Consider the following 17,377-nt stretch of genomic DNA (forward strand, 5'->3'; position numbering starts at 1 on the left):
CTATTTAAATAAATTTTGTAAAATGTGGAAAAACCACATTTTACAAAATTCACTTCACTGCATATTAAACAGTCACTGAAAATGTCTTAAAAATTTGTGTCTAATCTACAAAGGAGAGCTAGCTCATGCTTAAGTTGTGGTATCTGTGTCCTTGTTTAGACATGCTGTTACTCTTCAGCAAATGGTTAAGTCATATACTTGATCACTTATCTATGAGATGATTACTAATTTCTTAACATTTAATTGATGCCATTGTATACTACAAACAGTAGTTTCCCTTTTTTAAATTTGCTACAACTTATATTCACAGTTTAATCAGCTCCTAATTTGATTTTTCATTTGGTATAAAAGTTATAAATACAAAGGCATTCAATTCTATTTGTCTTTGTTATTTCTGTTGTCTTCAAGGCTTAGAAAAAAAAATCACATGCCACTTAAGATGCTCGATAATTAACTCAATTTTTAAAAACTTTTTAACGAATCAGTACACTTTGTAGTTGGCAGCTTTGGTTTTCCTCCCCTTTGAACTGTTCCCTAATGGCAGGCTCTGTCTTTCATCTCAATTCCCCAGTGCTTAGAAAACAGCACTCCATATTTACTTGCACTACAGATGGATGAAAAGATGAATGAGAATGCTAATAATAACAGTTAATGTTATTGACTTCTTATTAAGCTGTTCTAATCACTTTTATAAATATTAATTTGGTCACTAAACATTTTATTCTTAATCACACTTACATATTAATAACAATCTTGGAAAGAGTCAGAAATCTACCTTAAATAGTCTGCTTTTCTAATGAAGAGGTATTAGAGAACAATCACCAAACTTATACCTCCACCCTAAGTCTTAGAGGATGGCCACCCTGTCCACTAGCAATTATAAAATAAAGGTGTATGTAAAATGCTATGAAATATTAATGACATTTCAGCTCCTGCTGTGAATCCATATCCTCACTCCTAAATTCAGATGCCTTAGTCTTGAAACATGACTGGTATAAGGGTATCACTTTTCCTTATGTTCTATGTGTCTTTTTTCCTTCCTTGCGTAGAAAGAAACTAGTAACACCATCTCTTTCATGAGAGTACAATGAGGAGGAAAAGGAGAAACATTTAGGGCAATGCCTGGTCCCTAGAAGAGCTCAGAAACTCTTAGCTATGATCACTAGCATTGTTAGTATTAGACATGCTAACATCACCTGGGTCTTCATTCTTTCTCCTTTGCCAAGCTAGACACATTTCTGAAAAATCATTATTTCATGTCTCTACGGTTCAGCTTCTCCAATTTGCACATATTCTTCCACATTACAATTGGATTATCCCTCATGAAGACACCACCTCCAGTGTCAATCATCATCTCAGTGCTAAATTTGCTGGATGGCTGCACAAAATGAAATCATCCTCCATGCCCTAAACCTTCAGAACTTCCCATCCTCCCTGTTAGTAACACCAGAGACCTCAGTATCATCCTCTCTCTTTCCATGTGCCCCTACAAGTAAGTCGTCATCAAAGAAATAATCATCCAACCCAATCCTTTTACCTTAGACAGGCTCTCCACCCTTTCTACTCCCACTCTCTTAGTTCAGGTACTTCCTCTATGCCACTGGGAAATATGCAATATTCTCTATTCTCTCTGAATTATCTTTTTCTTCATCTAAAATACATTACATTCTTTCATTAGAGTTACTCTATCATTCCGTTGATCCTCCCCTCCCCTAGATTCTCTGACAGCAACTGAATTGAACACAGACTTTTCAGCATGGCATTCCAGGCATTCCCTGATCTAGTTCCAATCCACCCTTCCAGTCTTCCATCTTCCTCCCTATTTATTCCCCACACTGACCTCTCTCCCTGACAAAGGTCTACCCACCTTTCAGATCTCAGCTCGCCCATCAGGGCCTCTAATGAAGTCTTTCTTATACGTTCCAGGACAAATTAATTGCTTCCTCTTTTATGAATCCCCAGTATTTTATATTCCGCCTACATTTATTCAAAACATTCTTTTTATTACAGTTGTGTATGAAATGTCTGTCTCTCCTATTACACTGTAAAATGTCTTATTTATCTTTGTAGGACTCGTTTTTCCCAGTAGAATCTGTGTTTTATTTAAATCTTTTCATCTTATTTTTTCTTTTTTAGAATTAAAAATACATAGGAGCCAGATTGAGCTAAAATATAATGGGCTTTCATATTTTCTCTGGTACATATGAATTGTGCAACTCTTGCAGGAAGACCCATAATCAGTCTAAGGCCTTTTTAAAACTCATCAGTGAAGCAAGAATATTAATAAGTAAGCTGAAGTGTTCTTCTAAGAACTGAAGACGACATACATATGATGTACCTGGTATCAAAGGTCACGAGTGCCATTACTGACTGGGGGGTGGGAGGGGTTGCAGAAACAGCCTATGTTGTGGTACATCTCTGACAATGTGTTAAAACTGAACATTTCATAAGCTATTTTTTTGGTAGGCATTACATAATAGTAAATGTAGAATGATTTTCTGAACTATAAAATGTGAAACATGTATTTTACATGAAAGAGCTCAAGTGATAGAATTAAGAAAAAAGGAAGACCTCCACAAATGTTTAATTGATTCTTCTTTTACTCTAAAATTCTCTGTGATGACTGAAGTTTCTACTGGACCAACCTGGGGCATATCCACCTTTAACGAGTCAAAATATTATATGACTAACACTCAAACAAAGAAAAATGGTTTTCTTGACATTTTCACCGCCAAAGCATTTCTTGGCAATGAAGTACTCTGCATTTACTATATACAGCTTTTGATGTCACAGTCAACTTAAAAAGCCCCCAAATCTTATCCTGGCAGCTGTTCTTCCTCACACTTTGATGTGATCTTTGAAATTCCAACTTCATTGGTGATTACATAAATGTAGTTTACTGCAATTTTTCCAGACTTGATGTTCTCATAATTATTTATTTAGAAAACCTGGTAGCAACTTTATATCTGTATTCTACAAAAAGAAGCTCTCCTTAGTCAGCTGCTGAAGACTTCAGTAAGAAATATTCACTTTGGTACTATATTAGGAGACTATATGACTCATGACAAATTATGCAATCATCAGATTATTCCTCAAATACATGACTCTTCCATAAAAGACTTTCATCTCCCTACAAACACCAAAAGCTGCAAGTCACATATGGGAGGAGAAAAATATTGTAAATACACTTCAAACAAACATTTTTATAAGTGAGAACAATTACCTCAGACTTTTGAAATTCACTATTAAATAAAGTAAGCTTTGTTATCTCACAATAAATTAAACACATAAAACCATCAAGCAATAGTACTTAGCACAATCAAATGAAAATGTTAAAGATACCCATCTATTAAACTGACATTTTATCCTTATTTGTAAATACATTTAAAAAAATCTCAGCCTTGAGTAAAAATGTAGCCAAAGGACTTGTGTAGCCCACTGTTGGGTAGAGACAGGCAGTTGGCACAGAGAATTCACCAGAAAAGAAACTACACAAGTTCTAAGTAGGGAATGAGTATTTTGATTTTTCTCTCCCAAGTCAGTTCTTGCTGCAGACATATTTGTTTCCAGAAACAGTCTGTACCTCTCAACCTGGAAAATTCATTAACCTCAAGAACACAGAAAGAAAGAAAAAAGTCATTTCTATCCACACCTGCATTAAGAACTAACATGCATTTAATGCCTTAAATGCTAAATGACATACAATCTGAGACAACTCTGTTATGTGAAAGGAAGCATTTGATAAAATACACACACATATACATATACACTTTGACAATTAGTGTATGGGGTACCTCTTTTCCAGGTATACAATGAAATTCATATAGCACCATATGCTAATAACATAAATGATATATTTGAAGTTTTACCTTAATTTTCTTAAGTGTTTGTTCTTGAGGATTTGAAAGTTCTTCATCTGAGCACAGTAACCTGAGTTCAGCTAATGAGAAATGTATGGATTCTTTCACACACAAACAGTTTTATAAATAAACTGGTCAGGGCAAGAATTAAAGAGGAATTTTGTCTTACTTAAAATTATTAATTACAACTATGAAAAATAAGGAAGAACTTCAACAACCGGGCAAAGCCTTTCCTAGTCTCCCCCAGGGACTTACTTGAAGGCATCTTCATTGCTTTATTTCATCACAGGTCACATACAACTTAACATTTCCACTGTCTATGAATCTTTTAAAAATGTTCTGGCAACTGGTTTGGTCCATTTAGTGTCCATGCCTCTCTGCTACATTTGAAAGCCAATCTGGTTTGCAGACAAATATGCCCACTCATAAATCTACTAATTCTTCTACCCTCCATTTGTGATTCCATTCTGCTCAAATGTAGAGAAACACTGAAGTTCTGAATGAAAAAGAAGCAAGAGAAATGTCAGCTCACTCCTCTGACTTTTTATAGGGATAAACGATTTTAAAATATCTTAGAGATACTGACGAAACATACAAGTATCCAAGGCCTTACTTAGAACGACACAGAAAAGCATGAAAACTAGCTCCGATTTAGGTAATGGTTGTGGTTTTGCTTCCTTTTTCGTTTTGTCTTACTTCTGCTTAACTTGGCTAGGAACCAACAGCTCTAATAATTTTTCCAATTATAAATGTTCTTTCACATTTTGTTTCCATTTCAGATCTATTCATCAGCAAATGATGATGCGTGCTTAAAATAATAACCAATAATTTGGGGAAACTTTATAAACCTTTCCACTAGTTAATGATCACTATCAAGAGAATTTATTTTTGCTTATTTTTCCTTTTCTGTCCTCAATCTGTTGGTTTATAAATTTAGCTGTCAATACTCAGAGTGCTCAGCCATGGAATGACTGTCAAAGAGAATCATCACCCACAGTAACGTCTGCCTTACAAAGAGTAAATGCAAATTCAGTCACCCAGGGGAGACTGAACTCTTGATGGAGTTTAACCATAAAGATGTCTGAGCTAATATTACAAGTTTCCAGGCAAGGATTAAGAAATGATTTAATTAGATACTCTTTACGGATTGTGCTGTTTTAGCATTATTCTAAGGGATACATTTATTAATGGGCTAAAGGACAACAGAGAAGTGAGACCTATTCTCTGACAAACTCTCTGACAAAAAATTATACATTCAAATAAGTATTAATATGACTATGAGATACTCTGACACTTTAAACATCACTTTAATGATAAAAATGCCTTATGTTCTTCAAACCTCCGCATTGGAATAATTTAACACATGCATACAGAGTTAGTCCCATCCTCAAGGCCAGTATTTCTCCTAAACAGGATACACACATTGTCTGAGACCAGCAACCAGGATTTTCTGGTCTCCTCCTGTTCTCTTTTCTTTCCCTTGCCACTCAGTTTTAAGAACTTGCTTCTTCACTTTTCACTCATGTCCAAACCTACCAAACTCTTGGCTTTATAGTGACGTTTATCTTTTAAACGTCCTCACACCATCTTCTTGTTAAAATCTAACAGGCTGATACCTTGCCCCAGTTGAAGACACAATGACTGCCTTTTGCTCCCTAGGGAACTTTTTCTGGACTGAAAGCCCCAGTGTCATAGACATTCCCAGTCTGCACCACTTAGGCGCGAAGACCTTGGCATAATGATATCGAAATGAGTATAGGAGCTCATAATACAATAATGAGATCTATGTTTAAAGGCACATCAATAACTTGGATATCTTTAAGATCAACTCTGAATAGTACGTGGGTTGATTGCCTTCTCCATTATTCTAAGAAAAACAAACAATTAGAATTTGTGCAACAAGTCCTCTCTTATCTTTCTGTGTGCCCAATTTTAATTTTTCACTTTCCTGTCCTTCCTGTCCAGGTGCCTAGTGTTCTGGTGCTGGTCACTACCAATCAAAGCTCTGGTCCCAGCCCCCGAGCAGTTACTGTCTTCAGAAAAACCACAATTGCTTATAACACTTCTCCTTCCTCAATACATTTACATTTTTAGGCAAATGACTAAATATAAAAAGCTACAAAGTCCTAGTGTTGCTATTAACATCTGCAAAGCCATTTAGATTTAGGTTTTAGAAGACACCCATCAATCTTGACCTGACTACCTACAACTCAGGAGTTCAAATCCAACACAGACCCAAGGAATATGTTTCAAAACTGTATTTTCATGAACCATTATCTAATGGCCTTCTATGGAATTGCTGGGCTACCTAGGGCCATGTGCCTTTTCAATGAAAGTGTTAGTCACTCAGTCATGTCCAACTCTTTGCGACCCCATGGAGTATAGCCCACCAGGCTCCTCTATCCATGACATTTTCCAGGCAAGACTACTAGAGTGGGTTGCCATTCCCTTCTCCAAGGGATCTTCCTGACCCAGGGATCGAACCCGGGTCTCCTGCACTGCGGGCAGATTCTTCGCTGTCTGAGCCACCGGGGAAGTCCCCTTTAACTGCCACTAATTTGTCTGAATCTAAATTTTAACACTAAGTATGCCAAGAGGCACAGCATTATGCTAACTATTTAAGTGAACAACTATTTAAGAAATCAGATAATAAGCTAGGCTTGAATTACACAACTCTTTAGAAGGAAGGTCAATATTGTTCATTATAGTCAGGGTTGTACTTCGATTCCATACGAGACATTCTTTGTTTCCAGAGATCCTAAGTTCTGCTGGTTTGGATTTTTTATTCTTTGATGAATGGTGCACACTTGGGCAACCTTTTGCTTAGGGTCTATCAGAATTCTGGAATAGGTTTCAGAAGCCCATCACTACTGAAAAATAGTATACTGTAAAATAACTATGTGTTAGATTGCACACAATCAGAAAGTCTCAATGTTCTTTACAAGAACCACCTTCACATTGATATGAATCAGCCATGGATTTACATGTATTCCCAATCCCGACAAAACCCACTGGAAAAAAAATAATAATAATAATAAAAATAAAATAAAATTAAATTAAAAAAAAAAAAAAAAAGAACCACCTTCACAAAAATACCCATTATCTCTTTTAACATGTAGCTCTTTTAAACCTTTTGTAGCTCAGAAAAGCTTTCTGTATCTCAAATATTGAGTCACTATTGTGACTGACAGAACGGCTCTATCAAATTCATCGTAACTACAGGTTCACTATGACTCCAAGCCATATAGATAATCTACAAGAAGGAGCTTATATGACAAACTTTGGTGTATTACAGTAAAATACAAATAATCAGACTCCACCAGGGTCAGCCTGCCAAGATAAACAGCATAATGCCCTGTTCAGCTTGAGCAAATCAAAGCAGAATTTTGGTTTTTTCTTTATTAGTTATTTTATAAAGGGCAGCTCCATTTTCAACTGGATATAAATTTGAAAGTACAGAATTGACTTTACTTGAATATATCTGTGTGTGTATGCATGTGTCAAAAATCTGCACTATCTGTAACTTTTATAAGTTTTGTATCTCAAGACTTCTGCTATAATTTGAGAGAGTACATCTTTCTTAACTATTAAGAAACATCGTAGGGTAGAAATAAGTGTAAATGTACTTAAAATATAACATCATGCAGGATGGTTTAGGGGAGAACTTTAATATGTTTTGGTATATTTTAAAATGCAACATGCTTATGGCTGAAGAAGTACAGTGAATTAGTCATTAATCGGCTTTAAGATCTATGGTTTTATCTGCTGTTTCTATTCCTTGTGACCTACACCATGTTGGTTCCTCCATTCTCTATTTTGATGTCCCCAGTCAGAGCGCAGGTAGTCAGGAAGCAAAGCACTGGGAACATAAGGCCTCGGAAATTTATAAGAATCATTCAAAAATGCTTCCAATTTTCATCTTAAACAGATAAAATACTTTGTACTTTTAGTACCAGAGAAAAAATGCTATCTGTGCTCTCTAGTTTCAGATTCTGGGCTCAGACTCCCTGAGTTGTTTCACTGAACTTTTTGGACTCTTTTTCCTCTTTTGTCAGTTTTCATCTTCTGCCACTTCAGTGGTCCAATCAGAAAGGCTATTCATACTCCCACAATCCCAGAGATTCCCAAGACCGCCGGGGGTGGGGAGAAGCAGTGTCCCAGAGCAGAGACGATGGTGCTATCTCAAAGATCTGAATGAGGCATCAAGAATTACACTGAGACAGAAATTAAAATGTGCATTTATTACTCATGGATTATAGATTATGTGAGCCCACTTATTAACAGAACAGCTGAGTTCCTGTGTGAGCTATGTGGTGCCTGATGAGCCATTCTCAGGGTCTGGAACTGGAAATCCCATGAGGGGTCACTTCATGGGGGTCTTCCTTGATGATAAGATCAAATCAAAAACAGGTGAAAGAATAACTTCCAATAAAGACAGAATAAAAGCAACATTCAAGTCTGGGTTTTATCTGAGAGGGTGCTGGGGGCGGGGGGGGGCGGGGGGAAGGCATGAAGATGAAACCCTGCCTTGCTGCTAAAATTCATATGTTCGCCCAAGAAAAAGTAACCATTTCTTGGAGGTTTTCACTTGTGAAAGCTTTGAAAGAGAAAGTGGCAAGAAACACCACATAGAAAAAGTATTTGAACACAATGAATGGAGAGAGGAATTCATAAAGCTCTTTTGCTTTCAATCAAAGCAACAGCAAGGGACTATCTCCTGGCTGGTTTGGACAGGTGGGTAAGATAGAGGGAAGAAAATAGCAGTAGATACAAAGGAACAAATAAAACTGTGTCGTCTCCACACAGACATAGAGAACAGACTTGTGGACATTGCTGGGGTGGGGGGAGGAAGGAGAGGCTGGGATGTATGGAGAAAGTAACACGGAAGCATGCATAACCATATGCAAAATAGATAACCAATGGGAATTTGCTGAATGGCTCAAGGAACTCAAACCAGGGCTTGGTAACAATCTGGAGAGGTGGGATGGGGAGGAAGGTGGGAGGGAGACTCCAAAAGGAGGGAACACGGGTAAACCTACGGCTGATTCATAGTGATGCCTGGTACAAACCTGTAAAGCAATTCTCCTTCAATTAAAAATAAATAATAAAAAAAGAAAACTGTGTCATCTCCAGACTGAACACGCCACTGGACTGCCCGGGACGGGGCCACCTGCGCGCTCAGTTCATGACGGTCTAGTGAGAGCCTCTCGGGACCCACAGCGCTGCTTACGATGGGGAAGCACGTGTTCCTGCTGGTGCCTCCACCCCCATCACTCAAGACCAACTGTCCCTCTGGAACCTCCAAATTCCAAGCAGCTGGAGTCCCTCAGAATTGCCAGTCCACAGATGCTGTGACTAGTTGAAAGGGGTTATCTTTTAAAATAATATGTTTACAACCTGCTAGAAAACTTCAAGAAAATTTTTCCAAATCATCTCACTGCCTTTTATTTAGGTATTTACTTCTAAATTAATTATATCATAGTATAGTTGCTTTACAATGTTTTGTTAGTTTCCACTGTACAGAAAAATGAATCGGCCTAATGTAAACATATATCCTCTCCGTTTTGAATTTCCTTCCCAATTAGGTCACCACAGTGCATTAAGCAGAGTTTTCTGTGCTGTATATAGTAGGTTCTCATTAGTTACCTGTTTTATATACACTATCTATAGTGTGTAGGTGTCAAGTCCAATTTCCTAATTCCTCCCACCACCCCCTTTAACCCCTGTGGCATCCATATATTTGTTCTCTACCTCTGTGTCTCTATTTCTGTTTCATAAATAAGATCATCTATACCATTTTTCTAAATTCCACATATATGCATTAATACATGACATTTGTTTTTCTCTGACTTCTTTCACTCTGTATGACAATCTCTAGATCCATCCACGTCTCTACAAATGACCCAATTTTGTTTCTTTTTATGGCTGAGTAATACCCCATTGTATATGTACCATATCTTATTTATCCTTTCCTACTGCCTTTTAAAATTCTAAGCTAAATAGCCAAGATTTTCCTCCCTCTCCCTTTTATGTGCCCATGAGCATGCATACACACATATGTATATACAGATTCATTTTTAAAAATCTGTCTCATAACTAGAGTATCTTTCAAAATTATTTTTTTAAATGCCACATATCTTTAATTCTCAAAAGAGATATGATCTTCCTTACAATGTTTTCTATAAAGCTCTGGCAGTACAAAATATCACCCTATGGAAATATTGGGGGGAAAAAAGGCTATAAAATTATTTCCAGGAAAATCAAATGTATATTTGAATTCAACATTAAATCCAGGCACGGAAGAAACATGCTGGAATTCACTACCTCTAGACATTATCTATAAAGCATGAAAAATAGCTAAGCATATTTTAAAATATATGGACATTTACCAAAATAAACACGAAACTTCCAAATGCCTACCTCAGATACTGATTTACAGGAAGGCTGCAAGTACAAACATTCATTCATGTATTCACTCAGGGTTTCCTTGGGATAATATCAAGTGGCAATTCCATCAACAATAATGGGGAAACTGTTTATGGCATCCTTAAAAGCACTGAGTATTACTAACTAGATTTGTTTTAATTTCTAAAAAATTAAAACTGTTCATATGACTTTCTTTAAGTTTTACAAAACATTTACCAATAGGAAAGAATGGGAACAATACTGCCCTCCATAGGCAGTAAAGTCCTATAAAAAAGTCATAAAGTGGCAGCCAGAATGAGAAGGAAAAAAACACGAGATCTCAAGAGGTCTACTTCCTTTTCCACAGACTGATATTTGGATATCTCAAATTCTCAACCAAAAATATCGATTATTGTTTCCTTTCAAAGCAATTTCAATCACATTTCATCTCAAAGCCTGCTTCCTTCCTTCTTTCTCTGTTCTCTCTCTCTCTCTCCTTTTTCTCTTGATACCAAGCAAATGTTACAAGCCAAAACATAAACTCATGTATGCAGGGATTTTTTTGTTTTTTTCATTGATGTGTTACAAGCACTCAGTGCCAAGCAAACAGTAGGCGCTCAATAAATACTTGTTGACTTACACCGAATACGCCCATTCCCAGGAAGACCGTGGCAAATAAGACACAGTTCCTGCTCTCAAAACCGTTACTATATATTTGATGAAACAGACAAGATTATCACATAAACACATGGGATATGTGGTAGATTACAAGAGGCAGAAACAAAATGTTCCTGGAATATAGAAGGGCAGCATAGTAACTATACTCTTATGTAGATGGAGGGTCTTGGGAAGTAACGAAGAGAAGATGGTGTTTATCTTAAGGAAAGAGGACTAGGAATTAACTAGGCAAACACAGCAAGAAATGGCCCTCCAGGAAGAAGAAATAGGACATGCCCGCCCAGCTACTAAGAGACTTGTTTAGAGATAAGGGTGCAGAAAGTTACCTGGCATTATTAAGGCTCAAGTATAACTGATGGGAACCCAGTGAAACAGTTTAAACAAAGAAATTATTTGATCAGACTGTGATCTTTGAAAACAAGCTTTCTATAACAACCTAGAAGGGTGGGGAGGGGTGGGAGGTGGGAGGGAGGTTCAAGAAGGAGGGGACAGATGTATACCTATGGCTGATTCATGTTGATATATGGCAGAAACCAGCATAATATTGTAAAGCAACTATCCTTTGATGAAAAATAAATTACAAAAAAACATAAGTTTTACAGTCAGGGGAAGAGGAGAGGTAGAAAAGGTTGGAAAAGTGAAGCCTATCTAAGGATTCAGTGCATCTGTTTAGGCAAAAAGTAAGAAGAACCTCAATTAAGGCCGTAGAGGTGCTTTTAAAATAAAGAGAAGGGATAAGAGAGAGATTTACGAAATGGGATTTGTGTGTGTGCATGTGTGTGTGTGTTTAGTCGCTCAGTTGTGTCCGACTCTGTGTGACCCCATGGATTGTAGACTGACAAGCTCTTCTTTCCAGGGAATTCTCCAGGCAAGAGTACTGGATTGAGCAGCCATTCCCCTTTCCAGGGGATCTTCCCGACCTGGTATCGAACCTGGGTTTCCTGCATTGCAGGCAGATTGTTTATCATCTGAGCCGCTAGTGAAGCTCAGGAAACGGGACAGGCATGACTAAAGGCCTCAGGGGGGTAGTGAGAGCAAGGGAATTTAGGCTGATTTGAGTTTTCTGAATTGAACAACTAGAGTCTCTGAGTTCATTCCCTGAGACCATGATAGAGGTGACTATGGAGGATCTGATCTTTGCGGAGGGCTAAGTTTGGGTCCTGGGTTTGAGGTGGAGGTTTGGAGCATCTGATGGAGCCATGAATTGGACAGTTGAGAACACTGATCCAGACGAAGACAAGAACACCAGGCTGGCTGAAAAGCCTTAACTGATAAAGTCAAGTTTGGGGCTAAGGTATCCCGGAGTGAGGTGGAAGAAGATAAAGAAGATGACAGAATTCAGTAAATAACCTGAATTCATAAAAGGACCCAGAATAATACCCTGGGAAGCCCCAGTATTCAGAAATAAAAAGCAAATGAGAGAGTGACATTTGTGTACTATTTAACAGATTGTCTTTGGATAGAAAATGCATTTGACTGGATTTGAGTTTCTCTTTCACTTCTGTGGTATCAAAGAAAACACATCTTCTTTCTAAACTGGAATATTAAATTATACCATAATTGATTTTCATGCCTTCCATTTTCATACATATCCTGCTGTTTATCTTACCACATCTTCTTACAGTGAACATCAAAACCAACTTTTCTAAGTAAATAAAGTGGACATCCTAGCACAGCACTTAAACATGACCTATCATGGGGTCAGAGGAAGCCAAAATTTGTTCACTTTCACAAAAGCGACTCTGCTCACAATTTACATACAAAGCACTTCCCCCATTCACTCTTCTGGTAGCAAACAGCAGCAGCAGTGTCGTGGCAGCTAATTAGGTAAGATTAAACACAAATGAAACCCAGATGACTAAAGAGGAGGATTAATATATTTCAATATAAATATAGAAGGTGAATTCATTTTCAAATCTATCATGTCAAATCACCAAAGCACAGACCTGCTGATTTAATGCCCCTGAGAAGTTATCAACCAATAACACAATGTTCCCAGGATTTTCCCAGGAGATAAACTGCTTCTGGAATGACTGAGTCGATAATCACTAAAACACCACTTCCAGATAGGTTCTGAATTTGAACTTCTCACTTACCTTTTTCCCCTTCCCCCTCTAAACCCCTTGACAACCATCATCCATAAAGGATCTTCTGAGTGTTAGTCACTCAGTCATGTCCAACTCTTTGTGACCCCTTGGATTGTAGTCTGCCAGGTTCCTCTTTCCATGGAATTCTCCAGGCAAGAATACTGGAATGGGTAGCCATTCCCTTCTCCAGGGGATCTTCCCGACCCAGGGATTGAACCTAGGTCTTCAACATTAAAGCATCTTATTTGCTGTTTAGTTGCTAAGTCGTGTCTGACTGCGACCTCATGGACTGTGGCTCACCAGGCTCCTCTGGTCCACGAGATTCTCTGGGCAAGAATACTGGAGTGAGTTGTCATTTCCTCCTCCAGGGGATCTTGTTGACCCAGGGCCTGAACTTACATTTCTTGCATCTCCTACATTGGCAGGTGGATTCTTTACCACTGGGCCACCTGGGAAGCTCATAGTACTTAACAAGCACTAAATGAAGGAAATGAATCATAGGCACTCAAGTGGTAACTGATGTTATCCTGACTTTAAACTACAGCATATTTTGAGAAAGTCAGGAAATCTCAGGGAACTTACAGTGAAAGTTTTTCTCCTTGAAAAGCAGGGCCTGACCTTGAATTGTGAGTTTATTTTTGCTCCAACCTAAATCCACACACAGTACCTTTTAGGGATAATATTTATTTCCTTGTTATTAAAGAGGCTATTGTGTCTTGTAGATCCACTGAACCTTGTTAATTTTATTATTTGGCATGCCTAGTTTTATCCTCAGGCATTTTAATTACTATTTTATAGACTTTAAAAATCCTTTTCCTGAGAATGAAAATCAATGAAGTAGACTGGATAATCTGAGAAGGATTGATTGAACAAAAACCTGTTATGTGATCCTTATAAACCTCATAAATTTATTTTAGAGGATAAACAAACTAGGTTGCATAGATTTATTATGTAAATTAAGTTTATACCCCAGAGCATTTTATAAGCATAGTAGGTGCCTATAAATATTTCGTGGACAAGAGAATAAATGAGTTAATTTCATTAGCCTTTTCAATATGCAAGGATTGTGAAAGTCATATTCTATCATTCACAGTGAAAACTTTGGCCCAAGACTGTAACGTACGGATCAGAGGCCCAGACTGGTTTAAAAGAAACTCCAAAATCAACCAAAAGGAACACGTGTTAATGATGTCCTATATGTTGAAAATGCTTTTCTATTATTTACTGAATATTCAAAGTAAGATATCTTTAGTAACTACTCTTCTCTTATGCTCTGAAAGCTCCTATCTTACAATGAATTTACCTATTACAGAAAAATCAATGTACCAGGCTACAATTCAGTTTGAAAAACAAAATGCTAACAAGAAAGCATCAAGGAGCTAAACTCCTATAAGCCGTTTGATATATGTGTGTATGTGTGTATGTGTGTGTGTGTGTGTGTATTTAAAGAAATATACAGACACACATTTGTCCATTTGTATCTGGAGGGTAGAAAGCTTTGTCATTTTAGGCATGGAAAGAGTTTTATAAAATTGAGTCTACCCTGTCATTGTAAATTATCAAGGAAATGCAAATTAAAACACCATACCCATTCAGTTCAGTTGCTCAGTCATGTCCAACTCTCTGTGACCTCATGGACTGCAGCATGCCAGGCCTCCTTGTCCATCACCAATTCCCGGAGCTTACTGAAACTCATGTCCATCGAGTTGGTGATGCCATCCAACCATCTCATCCTCTGTCATCCCCTTCTCCCCCTGCCTTCAATCTTTTTCCCAGCATCAGAATCTTTTCCAATGAGTCAGTTCTTCACAGCAGGTGGCCAAAGTATTGGAGTTTCAGCTTCAACATCAGTCCTTCCAATGAATATTCAGGCCTGATTTCCTTTAGGATGGATTGGTTTGATCTCCTTGCAGTCCAAGGAACTCTCAAGAGTCTTCTCCAACACCACAGTTCAAAAGCATCAATTCTTTGGCGCTCAGCTTTCTTTATAGTCCAACTCTCGAACGGCCACAATTTGGAACACTGACAGCACCAAATACTGAAGAAGATGTGGGGCAATAGGAACTCTATTCACTGCTGGTGGAAATACAAAATGGTACAGCCGTTTTGGAAGACAGTTTGGCAGTTTCTCACAAAACTAAGCATATTCTTACCCTGCAATCTGGCAATCATGCTTTTTGGTATTTACCCAAAGGAGCTGAAAACTTACGTCCATACAGAAACCTGCCCATGGAGGTTTGCTGTTATTGTTTAGTCATTAAGTGTTGTCCAACTCTTTGTGACCCCATAGACTGCAGCACACCAGGCATCCCTGTCCTTCACTATCTCCTAGAGTTTGCTCAAGTTCATGTCTATCGAGGCGGTGATGTTACCCAACCATCTCATCCTCTGCCTCCCCCTTCTCTTTTTGCTTCAGTCTTTCCCAGTAGGAGGGTCTTTTCCAATGAATCATCTCTTTGCATCAGCACCAAAATATTGGAGCTTCAGCTTCTGTCCTTCCATTGAATATTCAGGGTTGATTTCCTTTAGGATTGACTGGTTTGACTTCCCTGCAGTCCAGGGAAATCTCAAGAGTCTTCTCCAGCACCACAATTTGAAAGCATCAATTTTTCAGCACTCAGCCTGCTTTATGGTTCAACTTTCCCATACATGACTACTGGAAAAACCACAGCTTTGACTACACAGACCTTGGAGGTTTATATCAGTTTTATTCATAATTGTCAAAACTTGAAGGCAATCAAGATATTCTTCAGGTGGTGAATGGATCAATAAACTTGTGTTCATCTAGACAGTGGACTATTATTCAGTATTAAAGAGAAATGAACTGTCAGGTCATAAAAACACATAGAAGAAACTTAAATGTACATTAATGAAAGAAGCCAAGCTGAAGAGGCTACATACTGTATAATTCTACCTATATAATATTCTGGAAAAGGCAAAACTATAGAGAGAGTTCAAAGATCAGTGGTTACCAGTAGTTAAAGGGATGGAAAGAGATGAAACAGACAGAACCCATATGATTTTTAGGGTAGTGAAAATATTCTGTGATACTATACGGATGCATAAACGTCATCATGTACAAATCCACAGAATGTACAATAAACACCAAAAGTGAACTATAACGTGAACTATAATGTGACTTTGGGTAATTGTGATGTGCCAATATCAGTTCATCAGTTGCAAAACACGTGCTGCTCTGGTGGAGGATGTTGATAATTTGTGAAGGCTATGTGTGTCAGGGCCAGGGATATATGCAAAATGTCTGCATCTTCTCTGCAACTTTTCTGTTAACCTATGACTGCTCTAAAAATAGTCTCAATAAAAATAATGAGTCTACCAAGTTTACATGTGTCAGTATTTTCCCAAAAGCTGGTTGAACATGGTTTTCTTCTGATCACTTTGACCAATGAATCAAACAGTATTCAGTGGTCACTATACCTGAAACTGAAGGTGTTAGTTGCTCAGACATGTCGGACTCTGATCCCATGGGCTGTAGCCCGCGAGCCTCCTCTGTCCATGGGATTATCCAGGCAAGAATACTGGAATGGGTATCCATTCCTGTCACCAAGGAATCTTCCCAACTTAAGGATCGAACCCAGGTCTCCTGAATTACAGGCAAACTCTTTACCCTCTGAGACACCAGAGAAGACGGGTCACTACACCTACCTATTATCTTGTAAATGTTGAACCTATCTTAGACTGATGCACGGTGGCATTTCTTGAGAGTTTATGAAAGTCTATGTATTTGACGAAGTGACTGACTTAACTTGGAATCAAAAGTGAAAATTTTTAAAAATGTGTAAAATTACAGATTTTACCTATTTTTATACAGTGCAAAAATATTTAAAGGAGTGTCTGGGTGTTTATTTACTTAATCAAATGATTTATATAATTTGAACTTGTATTATATTTAATTGTACTCACAAGTTTAATAAGCTTAACAAGTAGAAAGATGGCAGAATGCACATGCAAGTAGTTTTGGAAAATTCAAAAGAACTGTCATAATATGGTAAGAAAAACTCATGATAATTAAGATGGGCAGAAAATACTGACAGAAGTAGGGGAGAAAATTATATCCATAAAGAAGAAAAATGTAATCAGACTAGCCAAATAAAAACACCAGATAAGAAAACTCAGCACATATCTCAGAAATGTAAAAGAGCAAACCACAAAAAATATGCGCCACATGCATGAGCTCTGCAGTTTTTACTGGGGCGAGAGTGAAACCCATTAAATGGTATGTTAGCAATGACATCCTGGCTTTAGACCATACGTTACACCGGGTATCATTACAAGATCACAGCTAGCCTTTTTAATCTAGTTTGAAGTGTTACAGCAAATCATAAT

The 17,377-nt window shown here is 37.7% G+C and overlaps 1 protein-coding gene across 9 annotated transcripts in view; it reads right to left on the reverse strand.

Annotated features, from left to right (window-relative positions):
* Positions 1–17,377, reverse strand: part of CHRM3 (cholinergic receptor muscarinic 3) — a 557,245-nt gene that overhangs the window by 498,381 nt on the left and 41,487 nt on the right. The window contains exon 1 of one of the 9 annotated variants that reach the window (XM_061161386.1): positions 14,619–14,788. The exons of the other annotated variants lie outside the window; for them this stretch is intronic. The gene's annotated coding sequence lies outside the window, so the exon portion shown is untranslated. Of the gene's footprint in view, positions 1–14,618; positions 14,789–17,377 lie in introns of those variants that run through there. 9 annotated transcript variants of the gene reach the window in all.

Source organism: Dama dama, chromosome 15 (assembly GCF_033118175.1).
Source record: "Dama dama isolate Ldn47 chromosome 15, ASM3311817v1, whole genome shotgun sequence".
NCBI lineage: Eukaryota > Metazoa > Chordata > Mammalia > Artiodactyla > Cervidae > Dama > Dama dama.